The sequence below is a fragment of the Vulpes vulpes genome, chromosome 9 (assembly GCF_048418805.1).
Source record: "Vulpes vulpes isolate BD-2025 chromosome 9, VulVul3, whole genome shotgun sequence".
Taxonomy (NCBI): Eukaryota; Metazoa; Chordata; class Mammalia; order Carnivora; family Canidae; genus Vulpes; species Vulpes vulpes.
The window spans coordinates 101,708,565-101,723,760 of record NC_132788.1 but is presented as its reverse complement, the minus strand read 5'-3'; positions in this window follow the sequence as shown (position 1 = coordinate 101,723,760).

Below are 15,196 nucleotides of genomic sequence, written 5' to 3'. Positions count from 1 at the left end.
GAGGTGTGTCCCGACCCCAGACCAGGGCCCTCTGGTCCCTCCATAGAAAACCTCTAGCCTCAGCTCGCTGCTCCCGGCATAACTCCAAGCGAGGGGTGGAAGGGGAGCAGACTGCTGGTTTCCCCCAGTGGCGGTAGCGTAGACATTAGCACGTAGGGCAAACCCCAAGAGGAGCGCTTTATACCTGCCACCTGTTACAACACCTGTCCCAACGGCCCTACAAGACGGGAGACCATCCTTTCCATTTTACAGACGAGAAGACAGGTGCCAAACTTTAAGGAAAAGCTACCCATTTTAGGAAGAGGCAGAGCTGTGCCTGCCGTCCGGGAGCCACGGACCCCGCACTGCTGGGAATGGCCACTAGGGGGCGCCCTGGCTCCAGACACCGCTCTTGGGGGTGCTTGCGTCCAAGCTGCTGAGCACCGGAGGCCTGTCAGGTGCTGGGTGCACCTGGCGGGGAAGACGCCCCCTCCTCCGCCACCGCCACACGCACACAGGACGCGGGGCTTGGGCGGGCGCTAGGCCTTGGTGGGCGGGCTCCGGCGAGAAGGCGGGCGGGCGTGGTCAGGGAGGGCGCGGCGGGGCTCCGCCGCACCGGAGGCCTTCCAGCCCCCAAACAGGGCGCGGCGAGGCCCTGGGGGCTGCGGAGGAGGCCCTCGGCTGCCTGCCTTCCCCGGCTCCCTGAGAAGCGGGGCCTCCCCGGGGACCTGCCCGCCTCTGGAGAGTGACGGCTGGGCGAACAAAGCGTGTCTGGGTCACTCCCCGGGCCGGGGCAGGCGAGGACAGGCTTCCCGGAGGGGCGGGGCCGGCCGCTAGCGGGAGCCGAGGCGGCGCGCGCACTCGTGGGCGGGGCGTCGGCAGCGCTGGCCACAGCGATTGGCTGGTGGCGCCGCCCTCCGCCCTAGAGGGCCAATTGGAGGCGGGCCCATCTGCCCCGCCTCGCCTGTTCCCGCAGGTATGTGCCGGCGGACTCCAGCTGGCCGGCGTGCTCCGTAGCGCCGCCTAGAGGCCTGGCCGAGTAGAGGCGCGGAGCGCTTGGCATTTCCTTTGCCCTTGTCTGAGCTGCCTGCAGAGGCGGTCCTCGGGCTTCAGGGGGTCCCCCCATTAACTGTGCCCCTCTGCTCTCAAAGTCCTCCAAAAAAGTCCCCCTTGGGCCTAGGGATTCTCGGGACACAGGCACAGCTCGAACCCAAGTTCCCTGCCAGGATTCTCAGATACCAGCACCCGGAGCTGTCCCTTGAGTCTCAGCCACCCCAGCTGTCCCTAGCTCAACATCCTCAGGTCCCAGCCATCTCTGAATGCCCAGCGTTTCCCTCAGGGTCACCCTCGACTGCCACCACTGCCAGGTTGGGTTGGGTTCAATCCCCCTCAGCCCTGGGCTTGGGACATTCCTCATATGGCCTCTGTCTGGGGTCCTTCCCAGAACAGTGCTACCTGTCATTGCATCTGCCCTGAAAGTAAGGATTTCCCTCAGGGTCACCCTTCCAGCCTTCTCTGCCCACATGATTAAACGGTGGCCTTCCTCAGAACAGGTGGGACAGGGATGAGGATCTGTGAGGTCAGAAGGTCAGGCTGCAGAACAGTAAAATGAGGACCACCCACCCTCCCCACCCAAAACTGCAGGGATGGGAGGAAGGAGTAAACCATAAACTACCAGACCTTCAGGAATGAGGCAGGGAGCAGCTTTTATTTAACTGGACAACAGGAGCCACACACAATACAGACCCTGCCCCAAGCTTGTGTCTGCCCCCACCCTGGGTGTGCCACCCCTGACAGCCTAGGGGGCTTCTTTCTGCTTCCCCAGTCTCCCTCTAAAAAGAGCCCATCCCATCTGACATGGAACAGAGCCTCAACTCTTAGACACCCCAGGATGTGATCTGTGTCTTTTCTGGGCCCACAGGGACCTTGCTCCCTGCCCTACGTGCCAGGAGCACGTCACAACTCCAACCCCCAAGTTAGGAAGCTGCTGGGCTCGGGGAGAAGGGGCCAGGCACACTCAGGTCAGGCCAGCCTGGTTCCGGAAGCTGGAGTTGGCATTTAACGGTCTGGGGGCCAAGGCAGCTTCCTCTTGGGTAACTGGCTGCCGGGAAGGTACAGGCCTGGCCCATGCCCCACCAGGCCTGGGGGAGAAAGTGCCAAGGCTCTAGGCTGGGAGGTCTATCTGGGGGATGGGGGGTTGGGTGGGGGCAGATACAGCTGATTTTCCTTTCCCATGGAAGGGCCAACCACCCACCTGTATATTCTGCCCAGGGTAGATCCAGGGATAGGTAGGACTGCACAGGGGTGGAAGGCTGCAGCAGACAGCTGGGCCTGCCTACCCATCCCAAGCTACATCCCTCCCCGCAAGTCCCGCCTCCAGACACAGGTCTGGGTCAGGGTCCTCATCGTTCCCCCAGGCAGCAGCCCACCCAAGGAAAGCCGGCGCCACAGGCTCCGAGGGGGCTCGACTCCTGTTCCTGCTGAACTGAGCCAGTCTGCACAAATCAACTGTGTTTCAGCTCAGTAGGCACGGGAGGCAGAGCCCAGGGAGGCCCAGACAGGCGCAGCGGCAGAGCCAGAGGAGGCGGGGTCCCGGGGGGCGGAACTTAGCCACTGTGAACACGATTTGGTGTGGACTCTGCTCACAAGCAGCTAAGCCCTGCTCCCCAGGCCAGACGAAGACAGCAGGGGCCTCTCTGCCATCCACCCCAACCCCAGCCTCATCCCCATCCCCAGGCAGTGTCCTCAGCAGTGGCAGCAGCAGTGGTGGTGGTGGTGGTGGTGGTGGTGGTGGTGGCAGCCCCAGAGGCAGGGCTCAGGGTCGGTTGGAAATCCCTGGCAATGTGATTTGTGACAGGCAGCAAATCCCATCCCCAGGAACCCCAGCCGGCCATGGCACAGGGGTGGGGGGGCACCGGGTGGGGCCAGCAGCTGGCACCTGGGGGAGAGAGAGAGAGCAAAGGAGGTAATGAGATTTGAAGACATCTGTCCTCCAGGTCACCTGCCTGCCGCTGCCCACTGAGGGAAGCTCTTCTCCAGAACCACACGCAGGGAACGCTGTACCACCAGACTGGACGTCCCCGACACGGCCATGCACTCAGTCCCAGGCCCGAAGACGTAGAGATGCCCAAAGGATCCCTTTGGGCTAAGGAGGCTGTAGGGACTCCCAGAGCCAGGTCCCCCCCTTCCCCCCCACCAGCGAGCCCTGGGCGGGCTAAATGGGGCCATGAGGAGAGGAAGTCGAGGGGGTGGCGGGCAGGCGGGTGAGGAAGTGATCTCACCCCAGCTGGCGCCACTTCCTAGAAGCCTGAAGGGCAGGAGGAAACCACCAGGGCCTCCCCCCCGTGGCCTGGTCTCCTCAGTGGCCAGGCCTCAGCCTGCACCCCACCAGAGCGGACGCCAGCAGTGGGTGCCCCGCTCTTCCCTTGGGCACACGCAACCGCAGAGCATCAGACTGGGCTTAAGGTGCAAATCCCCACTCGGCCATCTCCCAAATGACTTCCAAGCCTCAGTTTCCCCCTCTGTAAGACAGAGCCAAGGGCCTCAACTGCATATCACGGGGAGGTTTCGCCAAGAGTGTATGTGTCATTTAGCAAGTGCCCAGCGCCAGGACCACCTTCCAGAACTTCCAGGACTCAGTGCAAAATGCAACTGTGGGGCCCCTTCCCAAGCTAAGAATGTCAAGAGGCTGAAGCAGAGCATTAATCCAAGCTTCAGGTCCTTCTGAGCAGGAGAGACCCTGTGAGCTGCACATTACAAGGCCATGAAGCTGCTCTATGTTCAGTAAATGGAGATCTCCGTAATGGTAAGAGCCCTGTGGCTAGGACACCCCAACTCTGAAGCCAGTTTGGGCAGATCTGAACCCTGGCTCTGTAGCTCTGTAGCGGGGGCGACTCCTACAAAGTCACTCAGCCTCTCTGGGTCTCCCTTTCCTCGTTCCCAAAGCGGGGATAATGTCGTGGTAAGGATCTCAGAAGTGATACGTGTACTCAGGACGGGGCTACGCTGTCATCACACAGAAACAGAAAAGATGGTGGAAACGAAGACTCTGAACACTGGTGGGACCCCAGTGCCCAGAGCTGGTGGCGCCCACCACTGGGAGACAGGTGGAGCGAGGGGTCCCGCTCCATCCCCCGATCCCTCCCATATACACGCACACACAGACACTGGCCACCCGCTTTCCCATCAGGCTCCAGCCCAACCCTGTCCCCTCGGGGTCTGGGGGCACCAACCGGGAGCAGACAAGGCCCTGCAGGGCGGCCGGCCTCCCTGGGCCGCCTCCGGAAGTGAGACAGCACATTCGTGTCCCAGGGACGAGAACGGGAAGGGCGGCCATTTGGCCAGGCCCGTTTCCTGTGGGGTTTCCCCTGCACAGAGCCCCGGGCCGGGGCCAAGGCCACTCCCCATCCCCAAAGGCACAAAAGGCCCGGGTCTCTCATGGATGGGGCACCGCCACACAGGTGCCCCGGAGCCAGGACCCCCGTTACCAATGGTGCGCCCCTCGGGCCCACAGGAGACGGTGTCCAGGGAAGGCCAAGTTCTTGGCAGCTGGAGGCGTGGGGAGAAGATGGGCCCCTGGGCCGAGGGAGCAAAGCAGGCCCCAAGCCACACGGACGGATGGATGGATGTATGCGTGTGAGCCGGAGTGCGCTCTGCAGACAGGGCGTGGGGGCAGGAGACAAGCCGGCAGGAGTACTGCCCCCCCACCCCGTGCTCCAAGAATGAATCAGGGGCAGCTTCCGCCGGGGGCGCCACCACCACCGCCCCCAAGCCTGGTCCCCAAATACTTTCCACCCTCTCGGAGCAGCTGGGATCGGAAAATACCAAGGGCTGCAGGCCCCGCCCTGCCCGCCACCGCCCGCCCTCCCAGCCTGTCACTAACGCTTTGCCTAATGGGCCCAGACTCTCCGCAGAGGCTCCCCGGGCCGGGCCCAGAGCCAGCCGCCAACCTGGGCCGCCCAGCCAAGTGCCGCCTGACCACCAGCCCCCCCAATCCGCTACCCCAGCCCCAACACAGCGACCGTAACGACCGTCCCCATGGGCGGCCCTCAGAGACTGGCACCTGGGTGGAGGCAAGAGCTGGACGGTGGCAAGTGGGTGGGCCCCCGCTGCCCACCCGGGGCTGGGGGGGGGGGACAGGCCCAGGAAGGGGTGAGTAAGTGAGCACTGAATCACTTGTTATAAATAGGGGAACCAGGCAAGTCACATCCCAGCCCCCATTGCGCCCAGCCACACCACACCAAACTCCAGCCCCTGCTTTCGACTTTAATCCCCATAGGGTCAGCCATACAATTCCCAGGGGCCCCCTAACAGCCACACTGCGAGCCCTCCACCGACGGGCACGCCCTTCTACCATGTCCACCTCTTGCCGCGTCCTCCCAGCTCCACGTCCTGGCCCCGGCCTGCGTGTTGGGGGGCTGCTGGCCTCAAGGCCTGGCGCTGGCTTCTGGGTCCCGTCCCCCTTCCTTTAGCGCCCCCCCACATTCCCAAGCCCAGGGCTCAGGGCCCCCAGGATCGCCAAGGCATTCTAAGGGTGTGGGTGACCACAGTCCTGGCTGGCGATGCCAGACCCAGGCCAGGGGAAGGCCAAGGGTCTTAGAGTCTCAGAAGTCAGCTTCGTGGCCGCTCGCCCCCGGGGCCCCCATCCCAGACCACCCAGGCCCGCTCTGCCCAGGGCCACAGCTCAGTGACCACACCCAGGGTGGCGCCAGCACCAGCACCCTGGGGCAAGGCGCCGCTCGAGCATGACTCAGCCGTGCCCAGCATGGCGGCGCCCTCTGCGCAAGGCTTCCCATCCGCCCACGCCCACTGCCCTCCACGGCCGTCCTTCCCAGGTGACCAGCCCTCTGCAGACACACCTCCTCGTCCACCCAGGACACCCGAAGGCAGGAGACACGGTGCCACAGTGCCCCAGAAGGCAAGGGCCCGCCACGGGGAGGCGAGGTACGCCGTCCCTCCGCTCGCTTCCCGACGCTCCCCATGTACAGATGGAGAAACCGAGGCCCAGAGGAATTCGGAGCCAGGCCCAAGGTCATGCAGCAAATCTAAGGAAAAGCCAGGTCTGCTCCTGGCAGAAACGTATCCACCGTAGGGAGGGGCTGGCCGGCCAGCAGCCCATGAGGGCGGCCGGGGGGGCTGCTCAAGACCACCCGGGGCTCCGGGCGGCACCCCTCACCGCGCACCCACCCCTCCACCCAGCTTCCCAGGTGAAGGGCACGCTCTGAAAATCGCCTTAAGGTCTATCAAAGCGCCACCTGGGCCCCTAGCAAGCGGGTCGCCCCAACTGTACCCACCCTGAGCGTAGCGCCAGATACCCCGGGACGGCAGAGGGACAGGGATCTGCCTAGCACGCGCAGAACATCTGGCCTCCACTCACAACAGGCAGGGGTGGGTATGGGGGTCCCCGCGAGGACCCCTGGAGCATCCGCCTCCGCTCTCTCCAGTGAGCAAGGGTCTGCGGAGACTTGGAGGCCGGGCCAGCACCGACAGGCCCGACCCCCCCGGACACGCCCTGTCACGCCTGTGCTCCGCGTGCCAGCCCTGGGCCAGGCCGGCAGCTATTTTAGGGCCCCCTCTTAGGCCCACAGACGAGGCCTGCCAGTTGGGGTCTTGAAGGAGCTCCCAGAGGACATCCCGCAAGGGCAGAGGGCGATGGGTGCCCTTCTGGGAGCCAGGACAGAGCTGGCACCAGGCCCTGGGGCCCGTGCCTTCCCAGGACGGCGGTGGCGTGTGAACACATGCGCACGGGCTGGCCCGGGCAGGGTGCGTGGGCGAGCGGACAGGGTGTGTCCCACATCACCTCGCCTCTCTAAGCCGGGGCACCTGTTGGGTACTGCCCTCCAGCTCCGGCTGGCATGGGCAGGGCTGCCAGAGGACACCCTTCATGCCAGGAGTCCCGCACCGCCCCCCCCAGCCCTACCCGCATACACCAGCCGTCAGGAGTCAGGAGTGGGCAGCTGGTTAGGGCTGGGGCAGGGAGGGGGCGGTGACACAGAGCCAGCTACACTTTCAAGGCATTCAGGAGGCCGTGGGGCCTGGCTGGGCCTGGCTGGGCGGGATAGGCAAGTCAGTGTAGGGCTGGGGGCTTTGGTGGCAGTCAAGTCCAGTGCTGGGGTCAGAGGTCAGTGCCGGGTGAGAATGCAAGGTTCAGGTTTTTAGTCTGGGCCCTTCCACCCTCCTGCAGCCCAAGGGCACGAGGACCGCAGCTACTCCCAGGAATCTCAGCTACTCCCAGGAATCTCCCAAACCCGGCCCCCTTTCTAAGCAACCCGGAATGAGCTCTTCTGTCCTGGCCCAGAAGGAGCCATGAGGGAGGAGAGGGGTTCCCCAGTCTCCACCAAGCTGGGGCTAGCTGCTGGGCCCCCACTCGACCTCCTCCCTGGAAGGCCTCCCCTCCACTCATTGGCTGACATGTCGAGAAGTTGAACCACTGTGTCACCCGCGATCCATGGGCCTCGGGGAGACCCCTGCACCCACTCCTCCTGCCCCATCCCCACCAAAGGCGAGATAGGCACCCCAGGAGCCCAGACACCGTGTATCCATCCCTCCTAACCCCAAGCCGGGCATATGCCCTCCCCCTTCCCACCCTGCCCACCTTGACCTGCCCCAGTCTCTGGGGGACCCGCCCTCCCCGCCAGCTCTCATGGGTCCCGGGGTCTCCGGTGGGGGGGAGTGGCTAGGGGTCCCCAGTGGGCCCCCGGGGAGGGGTAAAGGTTGGGCCGCCCTTCCCCCGCTCCGTAGGGGGCGCCCCGGGACTCTGCCGCCGCCGCCAGATGCACGATCCCCGCTGCCCCCCCAGCCGCCGGCGGCGGGGGGCGCCCACCCCCTCGCAGAGGGCCGCGGCCCCGCCGGGCGCACCCCCCTCCGCCCACGAGTCCGGCGCGGAAAGTTGCCGCCGCCGCCGCGGCGCCGCCGCCTCCCTCCCGGTTCCCTCCCGACTCACCCGCGGGGGAGGGGAGCGGCGCTCGGGGCTCCGGCCGCCGCCCCGGGCCCGGCGGCAGAGACGCGGGCGGGCGGCGGGCCCGGGACGGGCCGGGGTCGGTCGCCGGCCGCGCTCCATCCCACTCACTGGCCGGCCCGCCGCGGGGCCGAATCGCTTTTAAAACCTTCCCGTCTCCTCCCCTCGGCCGGACAGGGGGCGGGCGCGGGGCGGGGCGGGCGCCGCCGTCATGTGCCCCCGGAGCCGGTCCGCCCCCACTTTCTCTCTCCGTCCCCCAACTCAGCCCCAACTTTCTCCCTCCTTGTCCCGACTCTACCTGGGGCCCCGAACCCAGCCTGGCCTCCCCCTGCCGGTCCTGGGCCCTGGAAGCAGCCCCAGATTTCAAGCGAAGGCTCTCCCTGCGGGGGAAAGGACAGAAGCAGGGGGCTTAATCCCCCCTCGCACCCCCAAACCCCTCTTGGCAAAGTCCTGCGCAAGGGCAAGAGGAGCCCAGGGGGCCTCGGCCCGCGCGAGGGAGATGAGGGGTGGGAGGCTCGGCGCCTGACCAGGCCCTATGGGGACTGTGTACCCTTCCCTGGGAGGGCAGGGGCCTGGGTGTTCTGGGTTCCTGCCCGACACCCATCCCCACTTCCTGCAGTTCTTCCCCCCATGCCTTCCTCAACCCCAGGAAGTCCCTCCTTTTATCCCACCCAACCCTCTCCTGCTGCCATTGAAGACTCTGACCCCAGTCCAGGTGGTCCCTGGAGCAAGGCTCCCTCCCCACCCTGGCTTCCCAGCATCCCCACCCCCCACCTACCCAGAGGCTCTGGGAAACTCCCCAGCTCCTGGAGTATCCCTGGGATAGAGTCCCTCCCTGGATCCCTCCCTACTTCCCTGCCTGCGTCTTTCCCACCACATCCTCCACCGACCTCCCCTCCACCCGGAGAAACACGGCTGCATTGTTCCCCAGGACGGGGCCCTGCCTTGGGGCCTGGCCTTGTGCCCAGGTGGGGGGCCAGGAACAAAACTAAGCAAAGGAGGGGCGGGGTGCCCTCTGCCGCCAAGACAGCCTCCTTGGGCATGCCTGACTGCCACTTTGCCCTCTACAAGATGGGACAGGAGCTGATGGCTGCCAGACCACCGCCGCAGCAGCCGCCACCACCACCACCAGCACCAGCCACCACTACCTCTGCGGGTGGGGTTCTGGGGCCAAAGGACCCTTCTCAGACCCGTATGGGCATTGTTTTGGGGGAACATTTTTCTCTGCCCACTCCTAACATTTCTGACATCATATATTTGGGATTGGGGGCCACATTCTTCACCATCCTGGGAAGTAAGAGTAATTCTGGGGCGTGGGGAACCCAGCAGCAGGCCCAGGCAGGGGACCAGAGGGGGCTGGTTGGATGCCTCTGGGTCACCTTGCACCCTAGAATTCCTCCAGAGTCCTCCATTTCCTTGGTTCGGCTCAGCAGACTCCCACCTTGGATCTTAGTGGGAATGGGGAGAGGCGGGTGGAAGCCACACCTAGCTCCCATCCCATGGGACCCAGCCTGGGGGGTTTCTGGGTCTTTCTTCTCTGTGGGGCCCAAGGGGCAGGCTGGCCCAAGTTGCAGGATCTGGCAGGTTGGGGCAGGAGGGGGCAGAGCAGCCTGTGGGGCCCTGGGGGAAGATTTGGGGTGGCACAGAATTCCCCAACTCAGGGCGGGGCCCAGAGAGGGGTGGGGCACTTGCCACATGGCCTCCTGAGCAGCTACAAACAGGGGAATGGAGTTCTCCGGGGGGTCCAGGGTCTCCCTGTGGAGACACATGCACAGGCTCGTCTTTGTAGAAATAGAAAGTGACCAAATGACAACAGAGCACCCCGTCCACACTGCGCCTCCAGAACGCTTCCTTCAGACCCCAGAACGAGGCCTCCCATCCAGAACCATCCCTCTCCTGTCAGTAGTCCAGTTGGGCGTACATTTAGGAGAAAAGCCTCCTCCACGCTGTTCTCCAGGGATACCTGTGCCAAAGCCCCGTATGAGCCATTACGTGTACATGGCTCAGACCACCCCCAGCTCACCAAGCATCCCTCAGCACAAGCTTGACGGGACCTCCCAGTGCCACCAGCCCTCCCCCTGGGTCCCCCCGACATTTGCCCCACATGCCCTGGACCTGGGGCTGGCCAATTTACCCAGGGATAGCAGCCAACAGGGATAGGAGCTCTCCAAACTGGCCAACCGATCCTTTGTCATGACAGGGAGGGGTAGGGGGACAGCGCCAGGGTGAGGCCAGGTTAAGTGGTCAAGTGGCACAGGGATCAAACACACGCCCATTTGTTTATTCTTCCAACATTCATTGAGTGCCTGCTGTGTGCCAGGCACTGTTCTGGGCGCTGGGGATATAGCACAGAGCAAGCTAGAAAAAAAAAATCTTTGCCTCTTGGGACTAACATCTGGAGAGGAAACAAACACACACAAAAACAGATAGTAAGTATAAAGATAGACTGTGTTGTTGGGTGATAGGTGCTAAGGGAGAACAGAAGGGGGCAAAGGAGATGAGGATGGAGCGGGTGGGGGCCAGGTCGGGAAAGGCTACATGACGAGGAGGTGACATTTGAACAAAGACTTGTAGGAAGTGAAGGAGAAGGCATGCAGACTTCTGGAGGAAAAGTCCAGGTAGAGGGAACAGCCAGTGCAAAGGTCCTGAGGCAGGGAGCAGGGACCTGCCGGGGTATCTGAGAAAAAATGAGGACACCAGCGTGATGGAGGGAGGAGAGGAGCAGAGTAGAAGAACTGAGTTTCAGGGGCAGCCCGGGTGGCTCAATGGTTTAGCACCTGCCTTCAGCTCAGGGCGTGATCCTGGAGACCCGGGATCGATTCCCACATCGGGCTCCCTGCATGGAGCCTGCTTCTCCCTCTGCCTTGTCTGTGCCTCTCTCTGTGTCTCTCATGAATAAATACATAAAATATTAAAAAAAAAAAAAAAAAAAAGAACTAAGTTTCAAATCCTTGCTCCCCGACTTTCTAGCTGAGTATCTTTGGCCGAGTGATCACACCTCCCTGAACCTCAGTTTCTTTATCTCGAAAACCCGCAGTTTGCAGTTGTCACAAGGCTCTGAGATGAGATGAGAAATGTCCTGGCCTAGGGCCTGGGGTGGGGTAAAAGTCGGATAAGCGTGTGCGCAGAGGTGTACCAGGTCTAGGCAGTCGTGTAGGCCTGGGATGGGGGTGCTGGGTCAAGGGACCCTGTCAGACCCAGCCGCCCCGTAGGTCACCCCAGCTCACACGCAGGGCTGCCTGCCGGGCCCCATGGCAACGCTGCACACAGAGACATCAAACAGGCCCTGCCGAGGAAGTCCCACGTCACTGTGGTTAGGGTGGCTCCTCCCAGCCCAGCCCCCCTGGCGCGTGTGCTCCTCCTTGCCAGTCAGGGCCCCTGCCTCCCATCGCCCTGGTGACAGACAGTGTTATGGAGTGAGCAGGGATCCCACCACCTGCCCCCTCCCTGGGGCTCCGGCCGATCCCCACATCCGGGGAAGGACATTATGAGGTGGCCCCAGTCCCTGGCGGCTAACACTTCCATGCAGCCACCCTGGACCCGAGTGGGAGCACCAGGAAAGCCCTTGCCTACCCACCTAGGTTCCGGACAAGCAGAGGCTCCGGGGACCTGCAGGGACCCCCCAGCCTGGCACCCGAAATCCCTAGGGCAGGGTCTGGGCGTTGCTCAGGGGCACTGGAGGGGTGAGTCAGACAGGAATAGCCCCCAGGCCTGGCCCAGCCCCCACCCGGGGACTGACTCACCACCCACCCAGCACCGGATGACATCAGGGCCTGGCCGGCCACCCTCACTTGGCACCGTGCCAGAATGGGGGCGCCCAAGAGGTGTCACATCTGGCTGCCTTCTCCCCTCCGACCGGGGCCTGGCAGGCGCAGGGTTAAGGAGGGGCCCTCCTGGGGGTCTCCCCCCCCCCCCGTCATCCCATCCCCCCCTTTCCCGGGGATTTCGGGCCCCAGCCCCTCTGACGTCACTGGGGGTTGCTATGGCAACTGGCCCGAAGTTCCCAAATAAAATCACCGCGGGCGGGTTAAGTTTCCTAGGAGGCAGCCGACCGGTAAACAATGGCGGTGGCAGGCGGGGCCCACGGGGGCCGTCTCCCCCTCCCGCCCCTCACTCCGCGGAGACCCGGGGGTCCCCCGCCCGGGACCCGCGAGCCCCGAGGGCACCGGCGCCCGGATGGGGGCCCCGCGAGGCCACGACCGGGAGGATGGGGGGGGATTGGCGGCCTCGGGGGCCTCGGCCGCGAGGCTCGGGCGGCGGGGAACAAAGGGGGGACCTGAGGCCTGGGACCCGCCCTCCGCGCCCCCCGCCTCCCCCTCCCCCGACCCCGGCCGGCCGCCAGTCCAGCTGTGGCTGCTCCCAGCTGCCTGGCTCCCCACATCTGGCGGGCCGCGCGCTCACTTCCTGTCGCCCCGGCTGCCTGGAGGGAGGTAAAAATAACCCTCCCCCTCCCCCTGCCGGCGGCGCAGACGGCGGAGCCTCCCGGCCCGGAGGAGGGCGAGGCCGGGCCGCCGCGGGGAGAGGAGCCCCCCTGAGGCCGCCCGCCGTCCCTCCCACTGCCTCGGTGTCCTGGGAGGAGGGGCGCGAGGCGGGGGTGGGGGTGGCACAGATCCCGGCGGCGGGACCGGGCCGCCAGAAACCTGAGCCCCCCCCCCCCCCCCCCCCCCCCCCGGGCCCGGCCCCCCGCCGCGTGGAGGAGGGGGCGTGCCAGCCCCGACCCGCTGCGGGGACTGCAGCCCACGCGTCTGGGCGTCTGGGTGCCAGGCGGGGCCCACTCGCTAACTACGAGATGGCTTACCAACAAACAAGCAAGCAAACAAACAAAAACTCCCTGGGCCTCAGTTTACCAATCCGTAAAATGGGACCATAGTCTTCGCCTCAAAGTGCGTTGGCTCCATGTCGCTAGCTATCCCCTGGGGAAGCTTGGGACCTTCGAGTACTCTCGCCAGATAAAACCCAAGACGCCCAGTTACATTTGATTTTCAGATAAACAAGGAATCATTTTTTAGTATAAGTTATGTCCTGCGCAATACTTGGGACATCTTTATACTTTAAAAAAAGAAAAGAAAAAAGAAATTGTTTCTACATCCGAAAATCAAATTGAACTGGGTCTCCTGTATTTTTATTTGCTAAATCTGGCAACCTTAGTCTCTGGCCTGAAACTACTCCAACAGACACCTCCCTGGTCTCCTCGCTTCTGGCCTTACCCCTTCCATCCCTTCGCCAGAGACAATCGAATGGCATCTTCCTGCTACCATACACCGCAAAAAGTTCCTCCAGGGTCCCCACCTCTGCTGACCACAGGCCCTGCTTGTCAGATGCCCACTTCTCCCCAGCCATTCACCTGCACCTGCCCACTCGTGAGCAGCCTGCAGATCCTAGGGCATTACCTCTTCCGGGAAGTCCTCCTCACCTCCCACCATGACCCTCTGACCTTAGACTCTCCGGGAACCCTGTAGTCTTCTGTTTCCCCACTTAACTATTTGAGCAATTTATTCAATTGTTTGAGTAAAAATATATATATATATATATTTCTTTTTTTTTTAATTTTTATTTATTTATGATAGTCACAGAGAGAGAGAGAGGGAGAGAGAGAGAGAGAGAGGCAGAAGCAGGCTCCATGCACCGGGAGCCCGACGTGGGATTCGATCCCGGGTCTCCAGGATCGCGCCCTGGGCCAAAGGCTGGTGCCAAACCGCTGCGCCACCCAGGGATCCCAAAAATATATATATATTTCTTAAATGAGGCAAAGATGATCATTTTCCAGACAGATGGTCACTTCCCAGTGGAGGTGAGGGAGAGCCCGTGTGCCAGCCCACCCTGCTCTGGTGCTGGTACCTGTTCTTTTTCCCACCCTTTAGGGGTCCTTGTGGGCAGCTTGCTGGTACCTGTTATGGAGGTATGGAGCCAGAGTGGACTGATACTGGCTTCTGGAAACCTCCCTGCCCTCACATAGCCTGGCAGTCTGGGAGGGAGCCTGGGAGGGCAAGGGCTTCAGCCGTCTTGCTCACAGCCCCCACCACACCCTGTCATGTCCCACCCAAACTCCAAGGTGGACTTGGCACTCATACCTATGCTCCAGACTCCCCCAGCGAGGACCACTGCCACGGTGGGGCATGCACCTGGCTGAGGGAAGCAGGGGAGCCCACGTCACCCTGCTTGGGATTCAAACTTGGAGCTCTGCATCTAATGGCAAAGAGTTTTGCCTTCCCCGCGCCTCTGTTTCCTCATCTGCAAAATGGGAATAATACCTGGGAACTGTCAGAGGGCCATGATGAACACTAAGTTAGTTAATATAGGTAGGTACACACGTGTGTAGACCAGCCTGGCACACAGAATGTATCCACTGAGCGTTGGCTCCTTTGGGGCGGTGTTAATTGGAGAAACCAAAATCCCGCACTACAGCCCTCCTGATTCCCCACCCCAGGCAGGCACCCTAAGACCCTCTACAGAAATGGTTTCGACCCCTTGGGCCACAGCTCTGGCCCGGCTCCACAGGGCTCTTCTCACCCCACAGCGAGTACACCGTGCCACCCCGACCCTGGCACCGGCCTCCAGAGGAGCAGGGCAAGTGCCTGGCTTGCGGGGACGCACCCTCTGTCCCCCGACTCCCGGGGAACCACAGCTGTCGCTGCGCCCTCAGGTCTGCGCCCACCAGGACTGCACGCCTGATCCGAGTCCTTAATCGCGGCGGGGCCGCGGGGGCCAGAGCCCGGCGCGGCGTCCACCCGGCGGGAGGCTCGAACCCGGATCTCGCGTGCGGACGGGGCGGGGCCCCGGCGCCGGTTGCCCGGCAACGCGCTGTTTGTTAGCGCGGGGGGGCGGGGCCGGCGCGCGCGGTGACTCACAGCGGCGTGATGCGGCCGGGCAGCGGGCCCAGCAGCCTGGCGGGCGGCCCGGCTTCTGGCGGCCCCCGCGGCCGGAGGGGCCCGGCGGCGGGGGCGTCCCAGCTCCCCCCGGTGGGTGCCCGAGGCCCGTGGGGAAGCGGCCGAGCCGGGCCCCAGCTCTCGGGTCGGTTCGAACCCTGGCCCAGCCTGTCTCTCTCGGTCTGTGGCTTTCGTGCCCCTTGCCTCGGTTTGCTCATCCGTAAAATGGAGGCGACCTTGCAGGATGCGGTGACCCTCCACTGGTGCACAGGGCAGCGGGGATTGTCACCCCCGTACACTCCCGGGCAGCGGTCTGCGTATGCCCGACTCGGTTCGATCTCCCGTGTCTTTGGGCAAACTCCATAATCTCACGGAGCCTCAGTTTCCCCATCTG